Source organism: Xenopus laevis, chromosome 6L (genome assembly GCF_017654675.1).
Source record: "Xenopus laevis strain J_2021 chromosome 6L, Xenopus_laevis_v10.1, whole genome shotgun sequence".
Taxonomy (NCBI): domain Eukaryota; kingdom Metazoa; phylum Chordata; class Amphibia; order Anura; family Pipidae; genus Xenopus; species Xenopus laevis.
The window spans coordinates 97111430-97135807 of record NC_054381.1 but is presented as its reverse complement, the minus strand read 5'-3'; the positions used below and the strand labels follow the sequence as shown (position 1 = coordinate 97135807).

The 24378-nt window shown below is 36.8% G+C and overlaps 1 protein-coding gene across 2 annotated transcripts in view; it reads left to right on the top strand.

Moving 5' to 3' along the window:
• The window catches only part of LOC108719140 (glucose-fructose oxidoreductase domain-containing protein 1), a 45201-nt gene that overhangs the window by 8017 nt on the left and 12806 nt on the right, over positions 1-24378 (top strand). Inside the window, exon 1 of one of the 2 annotated variants that reach the window (XM_041566302.1) lies at positions 9863-10372. The exons of the other annotated variant lie outside the window; for it this stretch is intronic. The gene's annotated coding sequence lies outside the window, so the exon portion shown is untranslated. Of the gene's footprint in view, positions 1-9862; positions 10373-24378 lie in introns of those variants that run through there. 2 annotated transcript variants of the gene reach the window in all.

Here is a 24378-nt window from a genome sequence, read left to right as displayed (position 1 = left end):
GGGAGATTGTCACCCTGCAGAAGAGGCGATTAGTCGCCAGGTGACTAAATCTCCCCGAATCTGCTTGTGTGCTAAAGCCCTTATAAGAGCTCAGTATTTGAGCCCTAAAACAATCAGCTAATTTAAATTAGGTTGTTTGGATATCACAAGTAAAGAGTTGTAATGTAAGTATTTGTAATTAATGAAAAGAAGTTGCATGAACATAAGCATTACCCATGCACTAGATAAAAGAGCTAGATATAGGATCAGGATCACCAAACATATAAATGGTTCCTTCTTAAACTGGACCTTACCAAATCACTAAGCCATGGTGCTGCTTTACCTGTCTCAACCGCCATGCCTCTTGTGACATGGTGGATGGAGTATATTCCTATCTGTACCATCTTTGGAAATTTTTACATATCCTTTAATATGTCAACAGTTCCTTTCTAAGTAGACAACAAGCACATCAGCCCGTGTCTGGTTGTTATCTCTACTAGCCAGCTTCACTTCCACAGATAAATATGATAAAAAGAAAAACAAAATTCTCACCGTAAACACTACTTAAAGGAGCATATCACTTTTACAAAACTTATATTATTCAAATAGGACACTAGACATACATTTTTTCTTCTATTTTTTTTACTGTATTTCATAATGTTAGGTTTGATATCTGATTTTTTTTTCTATGAGAGGAACACTGAATATTCTGCAGACTAAATATTAGAGTTTTTTAAGTACAAGACATGAAATATAGTGTGTCTCAAATAATGATTTTTTTCCTCACTAGATAACTGTCCCACTGAAGGCCTGTTGGCTGGATGTGTCCCCCTAAGGAAACTTTATGGCCCCTGTGTTCCTATAGTCTCTGCACATTGCCATCTATGGCATCATAATTTTTACAATTCACCTAACACTTCAGATGGGAGCTCCTGACTATGGAGAGAGGCTGTATTTTGCAAACTTACAAATACCTTTGAGAACAGAGTATCTATTGAAAAGTAAAAGAACAAAGTCTATTTTGAGTAAAGTCCACTTTGCCATATTGATTTGCTCTCTCTTAGCAATTGGGATCAGTAGATGCTGACAGTGCATGTGAAGGCAATTTAATTACTAGTACAGGGACAGCAACAGGGGTGAGAAGTGGATTTAAAAGGATGGCTATATAACATTTTTATACTCATACTTAATACAGAACAGTTATTTAAATATTTACAGAAAATGTGCAATTATGTATGCATTTGCATGTATGTTTACCACTTGAATGCAGCTTCCATGGAGATAAGCATACCTACCTAAATTAAATGTATATCTGCACAAATAATACCTGTCGTTCTGTCTATATTCAGTTACTGCGCTGTTACAATGGCCCTGTTCTTCACTGGACAGAGACGGGGCAGATGCTGGAGGCATTGGAGCACTGAGATCAGTATGTGAGCTGACTGCCTAGCAACCAGTGAACTGGATACAGCCTTTTAATGGTTGTTATTAGACAGAGAAAACGTTTATTCCTTTTGTGCCATTACTATTCTGCTTTCCTTGATTTTTCCATTTGGGTCTATGCTACAAATCTGGCAGCTGTTGTTAATTACGTTGTATTATTATTATTATTATTTATTATTATTAACAGTAGGTACAGTATACAGTACGTACTGTAGCACACTAAAAATTAATCTGAGGGGATTTTCTTTTTCAGTGCTCTTGTCCAACAGACTGAGTTGACCATCTGGTCTTTTCAAAAAACAAAAATGCAAAAGGTTTCTTATAACTATACTGTACTGGACATTAAATACAATTCATTTCTGTTCAGAACAGCATGACTAGTTTAAGAATAGTGTCATTTTAGCAAAGTATTTGAAACATTTTAAACTACAATTAAACAGTGCAGCAAAAAATTAAAAGGATGGAGTGTACTTCATAAAGGAATCTGGCACACAGAACCTATTGCACCTCAGGAGAGCCAATAAGGCTATTATCAAAACAGGTTTACATGCTTTTCATTGTTTTTTTCAGTTGGGTTTAGACTAAAACAGTCCATGGTAGGTTTTTGCCAAAATGAGTATTTGCATCATTTTAATTTACATCCCCACAGGATCACATTCCAGTATCTAATAGTAATATTGACATAAAGCTTAGTTTTCAGAATACATAGCATTTTTAAATAGCTTTTAGAGAAAATAAACATTAATAGGAAAGGAAATAGCCACAAAATCTATCATAATAAAATATTCAACAATAAGTTGTATTTCTATGTATGTATTCTGTATTTCAAAGTCTTACAGCTGAATTGGTGTGCAACAAGCACACAGGTAACAAATAGTACAAAATATCAGTGGTTAGTGAGCTCTAGCAAAAGGAGTTTCATGTTTGCAGCTCCTAATTCTACACGGGCTTTGCTACATAGCAATGCCCAACCAGGTATCCAGGCAGTATTCCCTTTAAGCCATTGTTTACCTTTTTTCTCAAGGGAGACCCACACGTTTTTTTTTTTTTAAATAAATTGTCCTTGTTCTAATTTCTGTTATAGGATGAAATGTCTCTATGTTAAAGGGGATTATGGAAACCCACACAGCATGGGGGCCAAATTGTAATGCATACAAAGCATTTTATGTGAAAACAATTAGGAGAGGGTTTTCATGAACAATTTTAAAAGTGCACACAAAAGATATATTTTGAGCACATGGCCAAAAATAAATTAGAAAGCACATTGCAATCAAAAGTACATATTGCATGAGTGAAAAGTCTTATACATTATACATTGGGAAAATGATTTTTTTTTCATGTAGTTCATAGCCAATTATGGGCCACTGGTTAGCCCTGGGAAATAAAAGGCTCTGATCGCCCTATGTCTTTGAATTTGAAAAAAATTCAAATTTGAGCTAAATTTTGTGTACTTTGACTTGGGAATAATCCAAATTCGATTTGAATTTTAAAAAAATTATGTACTGTCTCTTTAAAAATTGAACTTCGACCATTCGCCATCTAAAACCTGCCGAATTGCTGTTTTAGCCTATGGGGGACAGATAGATGCAGCAGGGTAATGTACTTACCTGTTGTGTTCTTCAGATATAAGGTACTCCTCTGAGATTAACATAATGGGTATTGGAGAAATATAATGTATAATATAATAATTATAATGACCACCTCAGCCTTAAATCAGATAGCTCCTAATATTTGTCTTGTCTTCTGGCACTCAGTTTGAGAGAATGGGCTGGACATCAAATTAACTAAAAGGTAAAATCAACGACCAAATCATTAAATTAAATGAAGTAAGATAACTTTGATTTTTCATGCTTTTCCACGTGAGAGGCATTATGCCAAATATTTCTTTTTTTATGTTTAATTGCTTTTGAGAACCTCTGCAATTTGTTTGCAGTGTATTCTAGGCATGCTTCATTAAAAAACAAAAAACACTCATATATTTACTGTTATCTGTTGTTCCTCATTTTCTCGTCTCATCACCCAAGTCTTTATTGCTTTAAAGGAATAGTTCAGTGTGAAAATAAAAACTGTGTAAATAGATAGGCTGTGCAAAATAAAAAATGTTTCTAATATAGTTAGTTAGCCAATAATGTAATGTATAAAGGCTGGAGTGAACAGATGTCTAATAAAACAGCCAGAATCCCACTTCCTGCTTTTCAGCTCTATAACTCTGAGTTAGTCAGCGACTTGAAGGGGGGCCACATGGTACATTTCTGTTCAGTGAGTTTGCAATTGATCCTCAGCATTCAGCTCAGATTCAAAAGCAACAGAAATGACCCATGTGGCCCCCCCTCAAGTCTCTGATTGGTTACTGTCTGGTAGCCAGGGTAACCAGTCAGTGTAAACCAAGAGAGCTGAAAAGCAGGAAGTAGTGTTGTGACTGACTGGTTATACATCAAATAACTCCAGCCTTTATACATTACATTTTTGGCTAACTAACTATATTAGAAACATGTTTTATTTTGCACAGACTATCTATTTACACAGTTTTTATTTTTACACTGTACAATTCCTTTAATCCACCATCTGAGATAATGTGGGGATCCCCATTTTCCAATAATTTTTTCATGACATTCAGCTTCTTGCTGACATCTTCAGTGACTATTCCTAGGACCCTTGGATGTCATGGGAAGTCCAAACACTAATACCTTGGTTTCCTTCAAAAGTAGTTAGAAGGCCCATGGATCACTGTTATTAAAAAGTGTTGATCTAGAAAACTGAGCACACGGTACAGGCATGGGACCTTTTATGCAGAATGCTCGGGACCTGGGGTTTTCCAGATAAGGGATCTTTCCGTAATTTGGATCTTCATACCATAAATCTACTAGAATATCATGTAAACATTAAATTATACTGATAATCTGGGTTTGCTTCCAATAAGGATTAATTATATCTTAGTTTGGATCAAGTACCGAGTACTGTTTTATTATTACAGAGAAAAGGGAAATCATTTTTTAAAATTTAGATTATTTGGATAAAATATAGTCAATGGGAGATGGCCTTAACGTAATTCGGAGATTTCTGGATGATGGGTTTCTGGATAACGGTTTCCATACCTGTAACATTTTTTGTTTAAGAATTTTGTATGTGTTTGGCTTAATTTCATGGAAAACGTACCACATAGCTGTGATAATATTCTGTTTCATTTATGAGCGTTCAATAACAGTTCATTGTACAAGAGGCACCCAGTGTTTTCTTTCTTTCTGTAATTCTTACAGATTCCAGCAAGGAAAATAATACATTAATTCCTGTTGTAAACGTGTCAGTTATCAAATTAGCCTTCTTAACAGGTTTTATTTATTTTTAATCCTTAAATATCACACAGAAATCTCAAGACTAGTTTCTTCAGTTCTGAACTATTAATATATTTACAGTTCTTTGGTGCCCTTATAATGTCTGGATTCTGTATAACTTAACAGCAACAGCTGACATTTGTAATGCCATTTTGTCATTATATATTTTATTCAGTGCTAAACACAGAATATGTCAGGCCTAGTGGGAGTCTACCTAGAATAACTACCAATCTTACACATACTGTACTGTAGCTGCAAAGATTCCTGAGTTGGATAAATATCATTATCCAACTCCTCAAGGTGCATGCAATGATAAATGTAAATATCGATTGATATTTATAAACTTGGAAAGCTGCAACAGATTTTTTCTATACAGTTTCACCTCAACGCCCATAAAGTTTACATTTAGAATTTAAGTTTCTTTGCCTTGATTTCTTAGCTTATTCTTTAAAATACACACATTTTTGTAAGATCTATGCACATTTATGTGAGATCTTTAGTCTGACTGTATCCCTTCTTGCTGCATTTTTTACAGCTGAACTATGCAAGCTTATGAGCTGGGTTTGTAATTTATTATAGTCAATGGCAGGTAGAAAGGAGTGATTTAAGGGACTTTTAAGCCATCCTTGTGCAGATTTTAGTTGTGGTGGAACAGACTCTTGTCAGATGCTTTACCTATCTGTAATAACCCAGAATATTAATTAACAGGTATTAATATTATTAATTGATGAAGTTTGCATATTTAAATGGTGACAGAGGAATATCATCAGTACATACCTCCCAACCGCCCCATTTTGAGTGGGACAGTACCGCTTTTGACAGCTCAATCCGCAGTCCCGGATACGTACTGATATGTCCCGAGTTTCTCTTTGATCTGCTGCACTGAGCTGACAGAAAAAGATACAAAGATACAAAACTTAATTGGCTCTTGGCAGAGAGCCCACAATACATACTTAACATACTTTTGTAATGGTTTTAGATAAGATAGGAATGTACACAACTTAAAGGGCAATTCACCTTCATTAGCAAAACTGTAATAACACATAAAAAACTTTCATAACCTGCCAAATTTTGTAAAATGGACATGGTAATTAGGGGGCGTGGTCACAAAATGGCCTTGGTCAAAAAAATCCGCTGCGCTAAACGCAGCAAATCGTTTTGTCCCTTTTTCTGTTTCCAAATTGTTGGGAGATATGTCAGTATGACTAGTAAGGCCTCTGCATCCAGAAATGTTTTTATACCTGTTTAAAACCAGCTTGTTAAAGTATCTGTGCCATTGGGAAAGATCTGCCACTTGAGAATTGCACACTAGCAACTACCAAATCAGCTGATTCATCACAATTTGTTAGGAGAAATGAGCTTAATTAAGGGCAATGTCATATGGATTATTTCTGCTGTTCCTGGTTAGTGGAATGACAGCAGGAGCCCTGGAAAAGGCCACAAACAAGTTACATCTTGTGTGCCAAACTGTTGGATATATAGTAGAGATGCACCAAATTGACTATTTGGTATTCATAAAAGATGCATATACAAATTAGGGGCAGGAAAGGAAAAAGTGGAAAAATTAAATGCATTTAAGTCTATGGGCGACAATTTTTTTCCCACCAATTTCAGTCTATGGGCATCAGTTCCGCTGTGAAACTTGGCGAAAAATTTCGCTCATCACTACTGGTAATTGTGGGAACAAGGTGTCCATATGTACACCCCTTTATTGATAACTCAAACACTAAGTACAAGGCTCCCTTATGCTGAAGCATGCTTTGCCTTGTGCAAGAAGTTTGTATGTTCTCCCCGTGTCTGCATGGGTTTCTTCCCATACTCCAAAAACATACAGGCAGGTAAATTGACTCTACAGTGCTATATAAATACCAGAAAGTAGTTAAAAAATACAATAAAAACCTTGCACAAGGTGCAGGGTGAAGTGTTACGTGCAGGTTACTCTGTCTTTCTCTTCTGTCATAAGGATGTGCAACAAGAACAGTGACCCATGGCTACCTGTGTCAGCAGTCATTCTATGTGTCTTATACAGCATTGACCAACACTGACAGCACTGTATTCATGGGGGGTGGCCACGGGTATCTGCACTCCAAAATGGAGTTCAGAGGCCTGCAGCAATTCATCTAGGGTGGAAGTAAATGACCCCTAGAGTGTTGCTTTTTGCTTGAAAGTTGCCCTTTCAAGTGAAATTATTGAAGGTGACGTTGTGAGACAGAACAGACTACTCAAGGTGAACTATACAGTGACCGGTACCACTGACACAAGGAATTGTAAAATTCTCCTTTTCTGGTAGTTTCTATTGTTTGCGCCTTGAAAATGATATTGAATGCCCTGTATGGTAACCTTGGATGCTCTCACAATGAAAATATTTCATCTAGCCTGCATAGTGTGACACTGGAAGCTCTGCTATTAAAGAAGAATATTGATCATTCAATAACTTCCCTTTATGAATCCATCCACTGTGTGTCTATTCCTCTGCACCGTAAATAGATAGAATTAGGCTTTCGGATGGAACCATGAGTCAGGATGTTATCCTGTATCAGAGACTTTTGTCTCAGGTGTAATAGCGTCAAAATTTCTTAAAATTGCATCTGGGCCTTTGACCCAAAAGGGCCTATTGTATAGACTTACGGCCCACATGGGGGTGTTCAGGCATTTTACTGGTCACCATTTCATTTATAAATAAAAACTCAAACTTTCATGTAAGGGTTAAGATGTATTGAAGGATAGAAGGAGTGAATTGATGGTAATTGTGTATTCTATTTGTATGACATATATGCACTGTAGTATATAAATATACCTGTAGTTAGAATACCAAACACTATCCATCGGCAAAATATATTATATGCAATCATTAAAAATACACTAAATAAGAGGTTCTTCCAGGCATGTAAATTATGTTCAGCAAAGATATGCTACATATTTAAATATGTTTTAGAGATACCGTACAGTGTTACAGCTAAATAATATATGATTGGTTGAACAGAAGCTGGCCCAATAATGGTAAGTTATTCCAGTCTCTAGCCTTCTGTAATTAGCCACCCCTGGAAACAAACCATCACTTAATTTTGTTCATATAAGGAAATGTTATTTTTGAGCACGTTACAATAGAGTTTTCATGCATCATGCATTGCTAGTTCCTTCTGTATCTGTGTGATTATTCATAAGTAAAATATATTGTTTGTACTAAAGGAAATACTGTCAGCTGCAACCCTTCCTATAAGTGTGGTCAGTTACTCATTGAAGTGATACTCTGTATTATGTGACTTTATTTAGCTCAGCTTTTGAATCAATGGCGCCTGATTTAAAGGGGAATAAACTAACGTTCCCACTAATTGCTTCTTGGTCATGTATGTAAAAAATGTCTTTTGTGAGTACAAAATTCTTTGTGCGCACCAAATTTATTGTAAGTAACCTTTAAATATACATAAACTATACATGAACTACAAAGTTTCAGTGACAAGGGAAGCAAGGATGTTTGTGCTACATTGTTTCAAGAGACAGAACCAGCAGTTCAGAAATGGACAGATACTTCTTTCAATTGCAGTGGCATTTACAAATAACTAAAAACATTAAAACTTGTTCATGAATATGTATAGGAGAATAGCTTAGAATTACATTTTCAATACTTCTGCCTAGGGATGAATTTGCCTTGTGTCAGGTGAATACCATGGTTACTGGAGCAGAACTGAATGCACATCCGGCAGATTTTTTTTTTGTTGGTTGATTGTTCTTTATTTAAAGCTTTGTAAATATTGTTGGATGGTTTAAAAAGGTCTTCTATACAGAAGCAATAAGCGGAAAACTTTTTTTTGGGTCATATTTCTAACATTGCCTTTCAGAATGGGAACTGAAGCTTGACTAAACTGAATTTTTCTTATTAAGCAGCTGTGTAGCCATAGACATAGCTAAAGGAAATCGCCATCTTTTGAGTTTGGGGAAATGTATTTTTATGGTGGATCTCCACCCTAAAAATTTTTTTGCATAATGGTAGAAACTTTAATTCTAAGCAACTTTCCAATACATATATTTAACAGAAAAGTCAGTGGTCTCAAAGTTATTTGTAAATGTAATTGTAATTGAAAGCAGTCATTTTCTTACTGTTCTTTACTCCTGTTTCTCCATGAAACAATATAGAGGAAGCCAAACCTTATACAGGATTTAATAAGAACTGACTTCTGCTACATTGTTTCAAATGTCAGAACCAAAGGATTGCCTTTTTTTCAATTTCCTGTTATTATTTAAGGAAATATATACCCAAGTACTGTTTATGTCTGGTCGTGGTCTTCCTCTAAAAATTAGGTTTGCTAAGGGAGCCTTATATGTTTTATTTGTTCTGTTATGCATACTGTTTCTCTTCAGAGAAAACATCTGAAAAACATCTGTAGACCTTAGTCAAAATGTGCCCACCAATGGCAAAATTGTCCTTTGTAAGAACAATATTAGCACATTGCCTCTCAGACATGGATGTAATTAGCTAGGTATAATTGTTTCTGTAATTCCTAGTTGATAAAGGTGATGTCCCTTTAGGTTCATGTCTCTGTGAGCAGTCTCTGCACCAGTGTATTTCTGCTGGAAGGAAAACAGACCACACAGCCTAAGGCTACATGATTACTTATGTGCAAGTTTAGAACCTCACTCTACAGTATCATTTGTATAACTAAAGCTAGAGCCTTGCCCGGTAGCATTAATATTAGTAAGTTTTGAAATTCACTCTCCTGGATCATTTGTATTCTAAAGTTTAGAACTTTACTCGACAGGATCATTTTTCTTAGTAAGTCTAGAACCTCAATCTACAGTATCATTTGTGTCAGTTATGTCTAGATTGATCCCTGACCAGTGGCTCCTGAGCAACATGTTGCTCACAAACCCCTTGGATGTTGCTCTGAGTTGCCTCATAGCAGGTGCTTTTTTTGTGAATTCCAGGTTTGGAGGCAAGTTTTGGTTGCATAAAACCCAGGTTTACTGCCAAGTAAAGTCTCCGGTAGGCTGCCAGTCCATATATGGACTATCAAATAGCCAATCACAACCCTTATTTGGCATCCCCAGGGACTGTTTTCATGCTTTTGTTGATCCCCAACTCTTTTTACATTTGAATGTGGCTCACAGGTAAAAAAGGTTGGGTACCCCTGGCATGATTATTTGTATTAAAATTCCGATGCTGCTTTTCACAAACTCTAATTTGGCAATTCAGTTTTTAGAATCAGCAAGGACATTTTCTGTAGAGATCAATGGCAATAGAAAGAGTCAGATATTTCACTATTGCTGACTTTAGAAAACTGTGGGGCATGAAAATGAGTTGCTCCTGAACAAACACAGTGATCTGTAAATGTGCAGAGAATGATTACACTATTGAGGGAATTTACCATTTCCTTGTACACAGAAAACTTATTTCTGTGCTTCCTCACTATTATACATATTTACATGCATTGCTGATATATGACAAAGCAACAAAAGCATGAAAATAGTCCCTGGGGATGCCAAATAAGGGCTGCGATTGGCTAGGCTAGTCTCCTACAGAAGACTTCGAAGCATCTCAAATGATGGTCATTCGTGTTACCAAGGGACGTCTTGACTTTCTTATGAAAAGAGGAAGAATTTAAGGTTAAAGCATGAGAGAGGTCAGTATGGTACATTATCTTTTCTGTAACATGAAACAAGACAGGAAATGAAATGTTAAAAAAAATATAAAATGTAGGCTATTAGCACTTATTGGTTTGCTTCTATACAGAATGGAATGCATGTATGGATTGTAAATTATGCTAATTTATTATGGTATTATTATGGAATGTAGCAGCACCAGAGCTACAGTCTGAGTTATGGTTGTCTTGTCAAAATGTATAAATATTGCTTGTGAAGAACCAGACTTGATATTTAGTTCCATGCTCCTTGATGCAGTTATTCTCCATTAACTATATATCCCACATGCTATTTAACCATAGTTAGAAATATTGTACATCATACCATTAAAAAATGTAATGATTGGTAGGAAACATACCATATATTTAATAGCTTAGTTTCTACACTGCAGCTATCTTCATATTTAAGTAACAAGCAAATTTACTGCATACCTGTTGTATAATTTATAACAAAAATGTTCCTGCCTGTCAAACAGATGTTTTTAATTGACAGAATTGGAAGCTGCTGTGTTTTTCTCGATATTCTCAAAGGGAAAAATTCATGGCTGTAACAATAGGAGCAGCAGCAGGAGGGTGCTGAGTCCCAGCAAGTGCAGTTTTAATAGACAGTATATTTGCAAAACTGATTATCATTTTAAAAGTATTGGGTGCTCTTAAAATATTTTATAGTGGAGCCCAGTGTGATATCTGGCTGCTCTTTTGTACATACATATGTAAGCCGATTATAATGTGTAATATATCCCATATTATATATAGTATGCATATGTAGTATGTACACATATGTAACACTAATTTGGTTACTGTCTCTTTAAATAGCAACTTACCCTTGGCAATCCATGGGCCCCCGAGTCACTTTTGCATATGAAAAGTACTGGGAACTGCAAAGTCAGGCACACCCTTTCTCCCAAGGATGCACTGGGGTTCCCAGCCAATCGGGTCACTATCCAGCATGCAACTGGGCTGGATGATATCACAGGCAGACAAACGGGAAGGATTCCTCATGTCCCCTACACATATATTAAGTATATCCACCTATATACAAGCCCAAACCTCTAGATTCTTATTTCACATTACTCCACTAACTGTGCCATCAGAAAGGCAGGTAGAAGCCTGTATAGTCTGTATAGCATTTGGGTGAATCATTTCATAATTTTTGTAGAAATAGGCCACAATTGTTGTTATAGGAAAATATTTATGCAAGCATTACTCATCCTCTGCTGAATTCATAAGGATTATATGAGTCTTCATTCACATAGTCACTGCAGACAGGAAACATTTGCCGTCCTGTGTAGTTCCTTTTGTGAAAAAAAAAGTCTCCCAAGAACTGTTTTCTGAGCTAAAACAGTGCAGGGCCATATTTTCTATATAGGCTTCAAAGGGCCTGGCTGATACATCAATGTTTTCCTTAACCTGTAACCTTGTTATGAAATAAGGGTTGCCCTGAACAAAAAATAGAATAGGTGTTCAGCTTTCATTTCCTATATGTCCCCGAATATAGGACTAGACAGGTACATTTGTAGACTAATTATTGAAATGTTAGGAGGCTATTTACTAAAACTTCAATTTATCTCATTTTTATTAAACCAAGCTCAACCAAACTCCCATCCATGATTTGATCTTATTTATCAATAAAATTACTCGAAAAAGTCGAATTGTACAATTTTGGATTTGGATTTGATGCCTGAATCACTCGATTTCAGGTTATCACCCAAAAACCCCAAGAAATTATCGGTTGAAACCCAGCTCAAACCACAATATCTTCAAAATGTAGAAGGGGCATCTCCCATTGAGTTCTACATGACCTTGGCAGGTTTGAGATGGCGGGTTTTCGAAATTGGACTTTTTGCCCAAAAAACCCAGACCAGAAACAAATTGTGTTTTTTTTTAAATGACCCCCTTCATTTCATTAAACTAATTTAAACCTTGATTTTGGACTGCCCCTATCCTGTATTATGGGACCAGAAAAAATGTTGATCCTCTAAGGGGTTGCTTGATTCAAGTTCAGTAACAACCGAGATGGTTGCATTGTGCATGCTCCAAATGTGTAGGAGTGGTGTTATCTACCTATGACAGAACCTTGTATTAATCCAGGACTAAAACCGTGTCTTAATAGAAAAAGTTGAAGAAAAAAACCCTGATCAGTATGTTGCTTAGAGGTTAGCATCAGAGGGGTTGTCAACAAAATCCAAATCAGCACAGGTCTACTGAACCACTATGCCAAAGCCTATCACTCATTACAACTAACTATGATTAGACAAAATGAGCAGCATTAATAATTAATTATACTGTGATGGTCTCAGGATTACATTTGTATTCTGCTTTCTGTCAGTTTAATATAACAGATTGTAAATGCACTTGATATATTACATTTAAATATAAACCATAGACAGTTACCCTCAGAAGACTCATATAAATATTGTATGCAAATGGAAACTGTGGTTTGAAGGCTAATAGCACATGGTGTGGATAACAATCAAGCAATGGTATTCAGTCAGTATTAAATCCCCCTAAAATTGCCCCCTTTTGAGTTGATGGGGATTCATATGAATGCATCAGCATCCTGATGTTAAACAGGTAAAAATACAATTTCATGGTTAGACTCAGGGCCATTGGGTGTGACGTTTAGCCCAATGTTGTGTAACATATATTATTAATGTACCTGAGAAATGCATCTGAAATTTTGGAAGCTTTTCCTACTTCTAATTATGGCATCAAATCCAGGCCCCCCTGTTGCCTCTTTTATTATTAAAACAAACTGTTTCTCTGATATTTGGGGGTTGCTTATAGACCTGGAACTAGAATCACTTGCAGGCCTCACAAAATTATTATTGTTTTGGTTGGGGGGGTGGGAGGACTGAGCAATATGAAGACTCTCCAACAGGCACAGCAAGGTGTGAAGGATCATCTAAATGATAGACGTGGTAATAGGCCACTGTATAAGTGAGAGGCCTGAAATGCCCCCATATTAAAAACACTTTGTAAATTATTTGACGAAACTTGTTGCTGATATTGGCAAATATTTAGTATTTCAACCCAGTCTATTTCAGGATACTGTTTACAGTACAGTAAAGTATGTGACTCAGCTAAGGCTACAGCAAATATATTTTACTGTTATTACAACTTGTTATAAGTGTTCGGGATGTTTATAGCTATACAAGTGCTACAGAGTTTGAGAAATGATGATATTTTCTGGTTAGAGAACTTTCTACTGAAGAAGTGCAAAATAATTTATAAAACTGAATGTCTATGTAACCCATAATGCAACATTCTTTTCCAGAATTCCTCACGAAATTATGCTCAAATGGGCACAACTTGCAGCTGAGATGTAAGCAGACACACACATTCTCTTCAGCTGTGTCTTATTTAACATATTGATCACCTATAGGCACAGCATGCAAAAAGAGACCCTTATGCACCACCTAGTAATGTATCTAGCGGTGTAACTAGATGTTACTGGGCCACACAGCAAATTAATTATAGGGCCCCCAACATATATAGATATATAGAGGTATACCTCCTGCCCCCCCCCCGCCCATCTGCTTCCTCTGTATTTACACCCCTGAATGTACCAAGGTAGATACAAGAGACAAATTGGTGCATGCTGTTAGTTTGGATAAGCCTAAGTAGGCACAAACACCTAAATATATGCCTTTTAATGAGAACACTTATACACCAATTTTTGCTACAAGTATTAAAAATTTAGCTTTTTTTTCAATTTTAATGTATATATTTAATGCCACCTTACCTAATGTTTCATCTACAAAACGACTTCATAGCTGAAAATGAGATGGGGAGACAAATTTGGGACTGTAATGTGCGTCATCTAGCTTTTCTCTCATGCAGAGCTCAGACACTGCCTTACATTAATATTCATTACAAGCTGTTAGTCTTTGGCCTTCTATTTTGTTTCCCTGTTTCAGAGCTGCATCGGGTTTATATTTCAGTCAAAACGGTTTCGATTATCTGCTTTAGTAAAGATTCATTAAGATCCCACAACTGGCAATGTTTAAAGGACATTAAATGTTAAAATATGCTGTGCTCTTGTGTAAAAGGGAAAGGTATAAAGGGTAACAAAATAATCATTAGTCTTTTTAAAAAGTTTTTTTTACAGCTGGGTGGGGTGAAAACATTGCCTGGTTGAGGAAAATATAACTAACTAAAACTTGTGTATTATAATAAATAATGTACCCCCTGTTGTAAAATATGAGGATATTAGGATCCACCTCGGAGTTGAATAAAAGCACTCAGCATTTACCCTTGTGCATTTACATAGTCATAGAACTCCTCAATGACTTATAATATCCTAATATTTTGCAGGAGCACAATTAATAATTAGCATAGGTCATTAGGCAGTCATGACTGCAAGTACCCTATGAAGGCCATATGCCTCTCCACCATTTAATTCAATATATTGTCCCTAATTGGTCCTTTATTTGTCTCCTGTGCTTTAACCCAGATTCACTCCAACAGGCTCTGCTGCGCTAAATATGTACAGCCTGAGTTTAAAAAGGCACTACCTCAGCTATAAAAAGGTTTTTTCTTGCTCAAGAGAGATGGATTTGCCCAGAGAATTAGCTAGTTTCCTGTAAACTCAGCACCTAGATTTCTTTTACCTGCAGTCCCCTGTCATTGATTCTAAAAAAGAAGTCTATAGATCATCTCACATGGGGTATATTCTCTCAGCTGAATAAAAAGCAATGTGACAGGGCAAAGTATTTTGTGCCTAGAAGCAGTGGTTTCTATTGATACTAATGACAGATTTCTCATTAGGAAACTGGCACTAGAACATCATGAGGCCAACTCCAAGGTATTGTAGTTTACCTAGTTGATAATAATGCTGACAGGGCCAGTTTCAATGCCGTGTGGAGCCTTTGCAGCATAGCCATTTTTCAAAAAAGTTCTCTCTGATGATTTAATTTTCCCATATAGCACGTTTAGAACATAAAGATTCTATCTGTATAACAAACTGTATATATATAATGTCTTCCTAGTAAAGAATGTGCACCCATTCTTTTGGGTATAAAAAGAATGGAGACAAGCTGCTGCAAAGGCGGCTATGTTACTATGTACTATTTTACTATTTTATACAGGTATGGCTCCATTATCCAGAACCCTGTTATGCAGAAAACTCCAAATTACTGGACAGCCATCTCCCGTATTATTATTAACATAACATGTATTTATATAGCGCCAACATATTTTGCAGCGCTGTACCCATTGACTCCATTTAAACAAATAATTCACATTTTAAAATATGATTTCCTTTTCTCTGTAATAATACAACAGTACTTTGTACTTGATCCCATCTAAGATACCCTTGTCAGAAACAGAATGATCCTATAGGGTTCATTTAATGTTTAAATGATTTTTTAGTTTTTAGTAGATTTAAAGGAGAAGGAAAGCTACTGAAGCGGTTTATTGTGAATAGATTAGCCACAATAGTGCAAGCTATAACACTCTCTTTATTCTGCAGAGTGCTTTGCCATACCCGAGTAAACAGCTGTAGAAGCTTCTCTGTTTGTCTAGGATAGCAGCTGCCATATTAGCTTGGAGTGACATCACTTCCTGCCTGAGTCTCTCCCTGCTCACTTATAGCTCTGAGTTCAGATTACAGCAGGGAGGGGAGAAGTGAGGAGGGGGGGGGGATGGAGGGAGAGAGGAGCAAACTGAGCGTGCTCAAACCCTAGCCCTGAAGGTTTATGCTGAAAACAGGAATTCTGATACAGAAGCCCATGTATACACATAGAAGGAAAAGGAAAAAAATGCTTTGTTTCCAGAGCAGCATTACTTTACTGGTGTGTTTATATAGACCTTTCTAATAAAGCTTACTTAATTTTAGTCTTTCCTTCTCCTATAAGGCATAGAGATCCAAATTACGGAAATACCCCATATCCAGAAAACCCGAGGTCCCGAGCATTCTGGATAACAGGTCCCATACCTGTACAATAATATCTAGAAAGCTATAGTTTGTCATATGTTGCAGTGATATATACCTGTTTAAATGCCAGAGAGATTCAGTAGCATTCCATGCAGTGCACAGATAAACGTGCAGGCTCTGTCAGTAATTTGTATGTACAAACTCAGGAACGAAGTGCAGATCTTAATAGATGTAGTTCAGGATAGCAGCCTGCCTGGCATGCATAGTGTACAAGATTATGGTGCCTTCATTTGATATATATTATGAATACCTATTTATAAAGCTCCACCATATTCAACAGTGCTCTACAATCAATAGGTGTGAACATTGAACATACTGATTACACACACACACACAAAAAAAAACAACCGATACAAGAGGTAAAGAGGGCCCTGCCCAAAATATGATTCTGCAGAAGCACAAAATATTTTTTTTATTATATGAAGCATCAGCAATTTTAAACCTGTCACTTCTAACACTGGGGGACTCATTTATCAACACTTGGCAAATTTACCCATGGGCAGTTAAAGGGATACTGTCATCGGAAAAAATGTTTTTTTTCAAAAAGCATCAGTTAATAGTGCAACTCCAGCAGAATTCTGCACTGAAATCCATTTCTCAAAAGAGCAAACAGATTTTTTTTATTCAATTTTGAAATCTGACATGGGGCTAGACATTTTGTCAATTTCCCAGCTGCCCCTGGTCATGTGACTTGTGCCTGCACTTTAGTAGAGAAAAGCTTTCTGGCAGGCTGCTGTTTTTCCTTCTCAATGTAACTGAGAAGTGGGACTTGGGTTTTTACTATTAGATCTTAGATCTACCAGGCAGCTGTTATCTTGTGTCAGGGAGCTGTTATCTTGTTACCTTCCAATTGTTCTTTTGTTTGGCTGCTGGGGTGATATCACTCCAACTTGCAGTAAAGAGTGATTGAAGTTTATCAGAGCACAAGTCACATGACTTGGGGCAGCTGGGAAATTGACAATCTAACCCCATGTCAGATTTCAAAATTGAATATAAAAAAACCAGTTTGCTCTTTTGAGAAATGGACTTCAGTGCAGAATTATGCTGGAGCAGCACTATTAACTGATTCATTTTGAAAAATTTTTTTTTCCCCATGACAGTATCCCTTTAATCATAGAAACCAATCAGTGATAAGCTTTTTAAAGTCAACTGCAAGTAGAACTATCAATGCAGCAATTTTGATTGGTTGCCATGGGTCACTGCCTATGTGCAAATTTTCCCAGTGTTGATAAATGAGTCTGAGGGTGTTTTAGATCACTAGTACCTTTTGGTTAATATGAATAAGGGACATTTTCTACAGATTAATTAAAGCAACAATTAGGAAAAAAGTAGGAAGTATGGCATAGAAAAGGGAGACATGAGGGACTTTAAGGAAGTTTTAGTAAATGGGTGTCATTTTCTTAGTCCCATTTTGTGCCATTTTTCATTTGCTTTACTTTGGGCCTCTCTGAAGGTCATGCAAAATTGATTTGTAGACTACTGAGAATGCTGAGCTCTACTAACCCGTTTCTGCTGTATTGTGCTTGCCTGTGTTAAATTTTATGGCTGTATACAGCAATTACTATTCTAGTCTTTAGTTTATTCAGAGCAAGTGATTGAAATTGCTGTTGTCTATGTCAGCCCAGACACGGCAGTATTCTTCAAATAATTTAATTAGTATAATGGTACATTCAATTTCGTATTGGACAAGGTCAAAATAAATCAGAAAAATTACATTTGCCTCCAACTTAAAGGGACACTGTCGATATTTATTGGTGTTGTGGACTATAAATACCATCCCTCATATGTAATATAAGACATTAAGTTTGCCCAGTAGCAGTACCCCATGGCAACCATTAAGATGCTTGAATTTAAGGTCACTAGTAAATACTGCCTGCTGATTGGTTGCTATGGGTTACTGCCTCTGGGCAAATTTAGAGCCTTTTATAACATAACCCCACATATGTTCAATACTAGTACGCTAGAAAGTGTGTTATATGATTAGTATTGAAAACCTAATTGCCAGGAAGTTTGGTACAGCATTGTTACCAAGCAGGACACTAGGAAGTTTATTATAGGGTGGGTATATTAAATGTTAAAAATCCCATGCAGTAAGTGTGTTAACATGCTTGCCAGTAGTCTCATACCCCATGAGACCTCATGCCTTGAACCTTCAGCTTCAGGGAGTAGATAATATAGTAATATAGAGGGTAAGGCATACAAAAACCCTAAATGTAAAAAATAAATTATAGAAATATGTCTAGTGAAGTCATAATACATTTCAAATTGTTTTTAGATCGATCAGTTATGAATTGGAGGCTCCCAAAAATGGTAGCATTTGCATTTCGTGGATATGATGAACAATTTTTGATGCGCGTCAATTGTAGCTGCAACAAAACACCATAAAATTACTTTCCATTGTGGGACGCAATTAGTGCAGTTAAAGCACTTTGCGTAATCGCACAAAAATACATAAAGTGCTTTTTCACACGATTATGCAGTTTAATTGTTTTACCTGCAGAGGTTCACACTACCTAAAATGAAGGACATTCCATCTTTTTGTCTCCATGACAAATATTTGTCTGTCTTTTTGTTGCCCAAAACAAGAACAGGTTGAGTGAATTTCCATGCAAGTGTCAATATCATATTCTGAGCCTATAAAAATGGATGATTTTCTTTGTAATTGTGATTATGCAGGTTTGGCCTCAGTTTGCCTCAAAAATAACATCCAGTCAATTAGAATTAAACTGGTTTATTGATGAATTTCTGAGGTTTGTGGTCATAACTCGTTCATGTCTTTGTACATAACCTGAGGTGTTTGTTGTTTACAGATCTTTGTTTTGATCAAGTTTATACTTTGTTATCATTGGGAGTAGGGTGTAATTATTATAAACTGGTATTAGAAACAGGTTTTTGGGATGAGAATTTCAGGAAATACTAGACCAGTGGCTCCTGCAAGCCCTTCTCTATGTAGGCTGTGCATCTCTTCAGACTTTTTTTTACATGTTACTTTTTGTTTACATGCAAACAAACCAAGGGATACTGTTGTCTAATTACAATTTATTTACATTTGTCTGAAAACAATGTATACTATTGTGTGCACAGGGTAGTAATATAGTTTTGGGGGAAAAAGTTCCACTTTAGTACATTGGCAGCCCACAGTAACTTAACCTTTCCTTGTTTTTTAATGTGACAGCAAATAGCACGCATCAACCTTGTATAAATGAAATGGTGTGCATTGTAATGATAGTATTCCTTCAAGTAGACTTGTAGAATTCATATCTTTTTTTGTACTATGAAATTTTTCAGTGAAAATATTTTTGGAGAGTAATACAAATAGCACAGATGTAGCACTTTGTACGCTTTGCCAGCGGCACTTCTTATACCAATATAATACCAATGGTCATCTGTTTCACCCATAACTCCCACTTATGCCCTGGCTGTATGTATTAGTAACAGAGGGATTTTGCAGATTAAGGAGAGCAATAGAGGAAATTATAGAAGTGCCTTCAAATCTGTAATGAACAGAAGAATGTTGCACCCACAATTACTGTAATTTATGAAAAGATGCAAGAGGTGATGTTTCCTGGATCAGGACAAGAAATAATAACCACAATGACAGCAAAACTGATAAAGGCATATGTTCCATCAAGGTACCAGCACCCACTCCATATTCTGTTCATAGGAAGATGAAAACTTGTTTTGTATAACTTATTATATCCCTATAGCATTCCTTCTCATTTGCTTGTATGTGTGAGTTGCCATTATGTTTGTCTTGGATGAGAAATTTAAAATATGCTGTAACCGCAAAATCTCTAGTGGTCATAATGGATGTGCTGTTAGGGTCTGTGTTGAGTCTGTGGCACCTCTCATACATAAGTGTGATGTAAATATGCAGAGAATGGATGTTCCATAGAAAGCAATGTTTTTATAATTCTTTTTTTTTTAGGATAAGCACTAAAAAACAAATATTTCATATATTCTCACAAGTAAAAATAGTTAGGAAAACTGAAGTTTGGATAAAAGTATTATTGATGATGTTGTAGTTATATAGTTATGGTTTGCATTCAGTGAGTAACCCAAACACAATGTATATGCATGATGTAGAGAATTTGTATTGATCTGTGAGCACTTTTCTCTGTCTCAGCTGTAAATAATCCTTTGAATTTTCTTAACTAATTGTCTCAGAGTGCAAGCCTATAAATGTCTTCTTGATGAGTGACTGCACTTTCACTATTTCTTGCTCTTTGGCATTGGATTTTTTTTTGTGAGCGTTGCCCTGTGACCTACATAGCAGAACAAACATCAGGGTTGGAAACAATGAGGCTTAAATTAATTGTTAAAAATCTTGATCCTTGGCCAGTACATTTTTCATTTCATTTTCCTGCCACTCACGCTGAAACAAGGCATGTCTGTGTTTATCACTTTGGTATATAGCCACTTTGTTAAATAAGTATGGGAATGAAAATGAATAAGAAATTCACCAGTAGCAGGTGGAAGTAGTTTGTTTTGGCCTGAACAGAGCAACATATCCTGTAACTAATTAAAGGCGGAAAAAAGTACATATTTGCTTTGTTTTCAAAAATTCATGGGCAGGCACATCCCACACCCTTCCACATGGCTAGGTCTAATTAAAAGGAATTCAGCACAACAAATATGGAGGCACAAAGATTGCTATTGCATAAAAGATTGCTATTGTCAAGATTCATTGGTAATGCAGTGACAATGTAATGTAACATTTTCTTTCTTTTTCACGTATTCATTTTCTATCTTGACTTGTATACCGAATTTACATTAAATAGAATACAGTTCTGGGAAGCAGTAAAGTAGAAACTGGTTTTATAAAATAACCAAACAGTGATTAATACTTTTTCCATATTACCTGTTTCAGGTAGTTATATAATATAGGTACACAATGCACACCCTTTCAGTGAGACTAACTTGCTACCTGGGGCTGGCATTCCTCTTCTTCAAAAAATGCCTGAGTACTTTAGAGCAGAGTGTACCGATGTCTACAGAAATCAGTGAAAATGTCTGTATTGATAATGTGCTCAACCAGGGCAGCTCAGTTTAGGGAATCACTGGGAAGGCAGAAGAAAACGACAGAGCAGCATTTAGAAGTTAGTACTCTGGGTAGGTGAGGTCTATGAATAGGAGTGGCAGCAAAGGGTAGGAAATTCATTGTTAGAATCCCTACAATCATGGCTGGCTTTTTAGCAAGAGAGAGAGAGAGAGAGAGAGAGAGAGAGAGAGAGAGAGAGAGAGAGAGAGAGAATACAGGGTTATGAAAGATAGCTTTGAGATTGTCATCTTGGAGTCAGGAAGGATTTTTCCCCCTACTATGTAATCAGGCACCCCCCCCATGTTTTTATCTTTAATCAGTGTCGGACTGGGATGTCTGGCGCCCACCGGGGCTGGGACTTTGAGGACCCTTGTACTGGTGTTCCCCTCATATTCTCTCCCCCCCTCTTGCATGCGTCTGTACTGTACCCTTTACCTTCTCCTCCTTATGTTTCTGCTTGATGGTTTGGGTGGGGAGTGAGACTGTGTTCAGGCGGGAGAGAGGACCATGAATGCCAGGGCCCACTGGGGTTTTTCCTGGTGTCCCGTCAGCCCAGTCCGACACTGCCTTTAATTCCTCTTTTAGTACCTGGTTCCATGGACAGCAGAGTAAAAGAATAATTATTTAGTATTTTTTAAGATTTACAGTAGTACACCCATTCCCCTATTCCTCAGTGTAGTTTACTGTACTTCCCGACAAGCCATACGCTGGGGAAAAACATAACAAGGGTTGACAGCCAGAGATGCCACACGGCAACATCAATTCCATGCAATACCTTTCCCACAGTTTTCCGTTACATACAAATAAAAGAACAGTGGCTATATAAGAAGACAAGTTGTCCAGTTTTAGTATCTAACTTTGTTTAGATATAGATTGTATTTTTCTCTTTCCTGTATCCATAAGCTCATGCATATTTTATATTATCTGCTGGCTTTGATGTCTTCATTAAAACAACCTGCAATGAGTTTGTATGTTTAGCATAAACCCCCTCCCATACAGCATTATTTTCATACAGAAATGTGGGTGTGTGTATTTGCATCCCAAAAGCTTGCATCATGAAAGGTTTCCAATGGTATAGCATATCAGCTCCTGCAGAACTAGAGCTCTCACATGATTTTTATCATACAAGGAATCTCCTTTTTCCTTTGCTGTAGAGCCGTATATCTTTTCAATGTGTTATTGATCTCTTACAAACATAACTGCATGTTGTGTATGTGTGACACCGTGACTTTACATTACTATGACTGATGTATGGCATAATCCTGTTGTGTTTTGCAAACCTTCTGCAATAACACAGGAAATTATTGAGAAAATCATTATAACTCTGATGCAGTGGTGCAGTGGTTTGCATTGCTGTCAGGGGCACAGAGTTTATATTTATATATCATTATCCTTTATTTATATATCTCCTGCACACTCTTCTGCTATTTATAGAGGTTATACATTATTGCCTGTCCCAATGGAGTCTGTAATCTCCACACAATGGTCCGGTTTATCAGGAACCAATTAATCTGCCTGTATGTTTTTGGGGTGTGGGAGGAAACCCACACAAGGATAGGGAGAATTTGGTTTGCACCAGGTTAATTAGCTGTTGATAAAACTGACCGTAATATGTTGTGTGAATGGGACTGATGTTAATGATGAACAATATGAGCACTGCATAATATCTATTGTCATTATATAACATAGAGGATAATAATAATAATATTAAAGGTATAGTGATTGCTATTTCTGAGTATTTACCACCATATATCTGTACAGAAAGGAAAAGGGCCTAGACAGATTTTCACTAACATTGTCAATAATGCTAGTAAAACTTCCCTTCTGTATAAACAACCTCCCCCTTCTTTGCTAGGCATTTAGAAAAGGAGCAGCTCATTATACAGAGAGCTTCTCTGTGGACTGAAGTTTTGTTGTGATTGCCTTTGTATGGACTTTAGTTTCCATGTCAGATTTTGACCTGTTTATTTCAACTAATAACAAAAACCCTGCATATGGTTTATCACAAGCTATTTATTGAACTAATATTGAAAAAGGAGGGTATACTGCCCCCTTAAGCCCTTTCAGGCTAGATTAATTGACATCTGGTAAACTGGTGTATGATTAGTCAGTCATGACTTGACATTGGCCTGTTGTTGGGCATGTTCAAAAATCTGTTCATCCAATGAAAGCAGTCATCAGTCTTCCAGGAGCTCTAGGTGATACAATGTCTTAGCTGAATTCTGAAACACCAGATCTATGTATTTAATGGACATAGCGGCCTTCTCAAATTGTCCATAAATAGGGTTGCCTGGCGGCAGACAGGGCAGGGGGCGTTTCGAGGGGGTGGACCTGACTAAATTGGGGGCAGGTCTGATGATGTTGGGGGCGGGTCTTATGATGTGGCAATAACCAATTGGCTGATCACTGTTCCATTCTCTTGTCTGTTCCATTCTCTCAGCCCTGTCTGTATTTCCTAATTTGGAAATCTGGACAGGCAGTTTTCACCTGAACAGCCTCCTGAAAATCGGGCTGTTTGGCTGAAAACCGGACAGGTGGCAACCATATCCATAGCACTGACTTATCAGCATTCTCATTGAAGTGCTGGACCTTACTCTTTAAAGCTCACTTACTAATTCAGGGCTAAGGGCTAAGAGAATCACCAATTTTTTTTTGCAATTATCACCACTTCCGGTCCATGGCATCAATAACAGCATTAGCATCCAATTCTTGGGCATGTGTTTGCAACTTGTAAAGGGAACCTTGGGCAGGCCACCCTAGACCTGCTGGTAATTTCATGGTTTCCTTTGCAGGTAGCTCCTACACATGTACAAGAATTGAATGCTAATTCTATTATTGACGCATCATCTGCAGTATATAAATGTGCGTCCTTGAGTGCAACTCAGCAAAACAAGCTGAATAGGGACACTGGAGCCTGTAGATTATTTAGACACAGAAGTAACTTTCTGAATAGTATCAAAGCTTTTTTCATCCAATTTTTACTTGCATTTGTGTGAGCTTTTTTGTCAC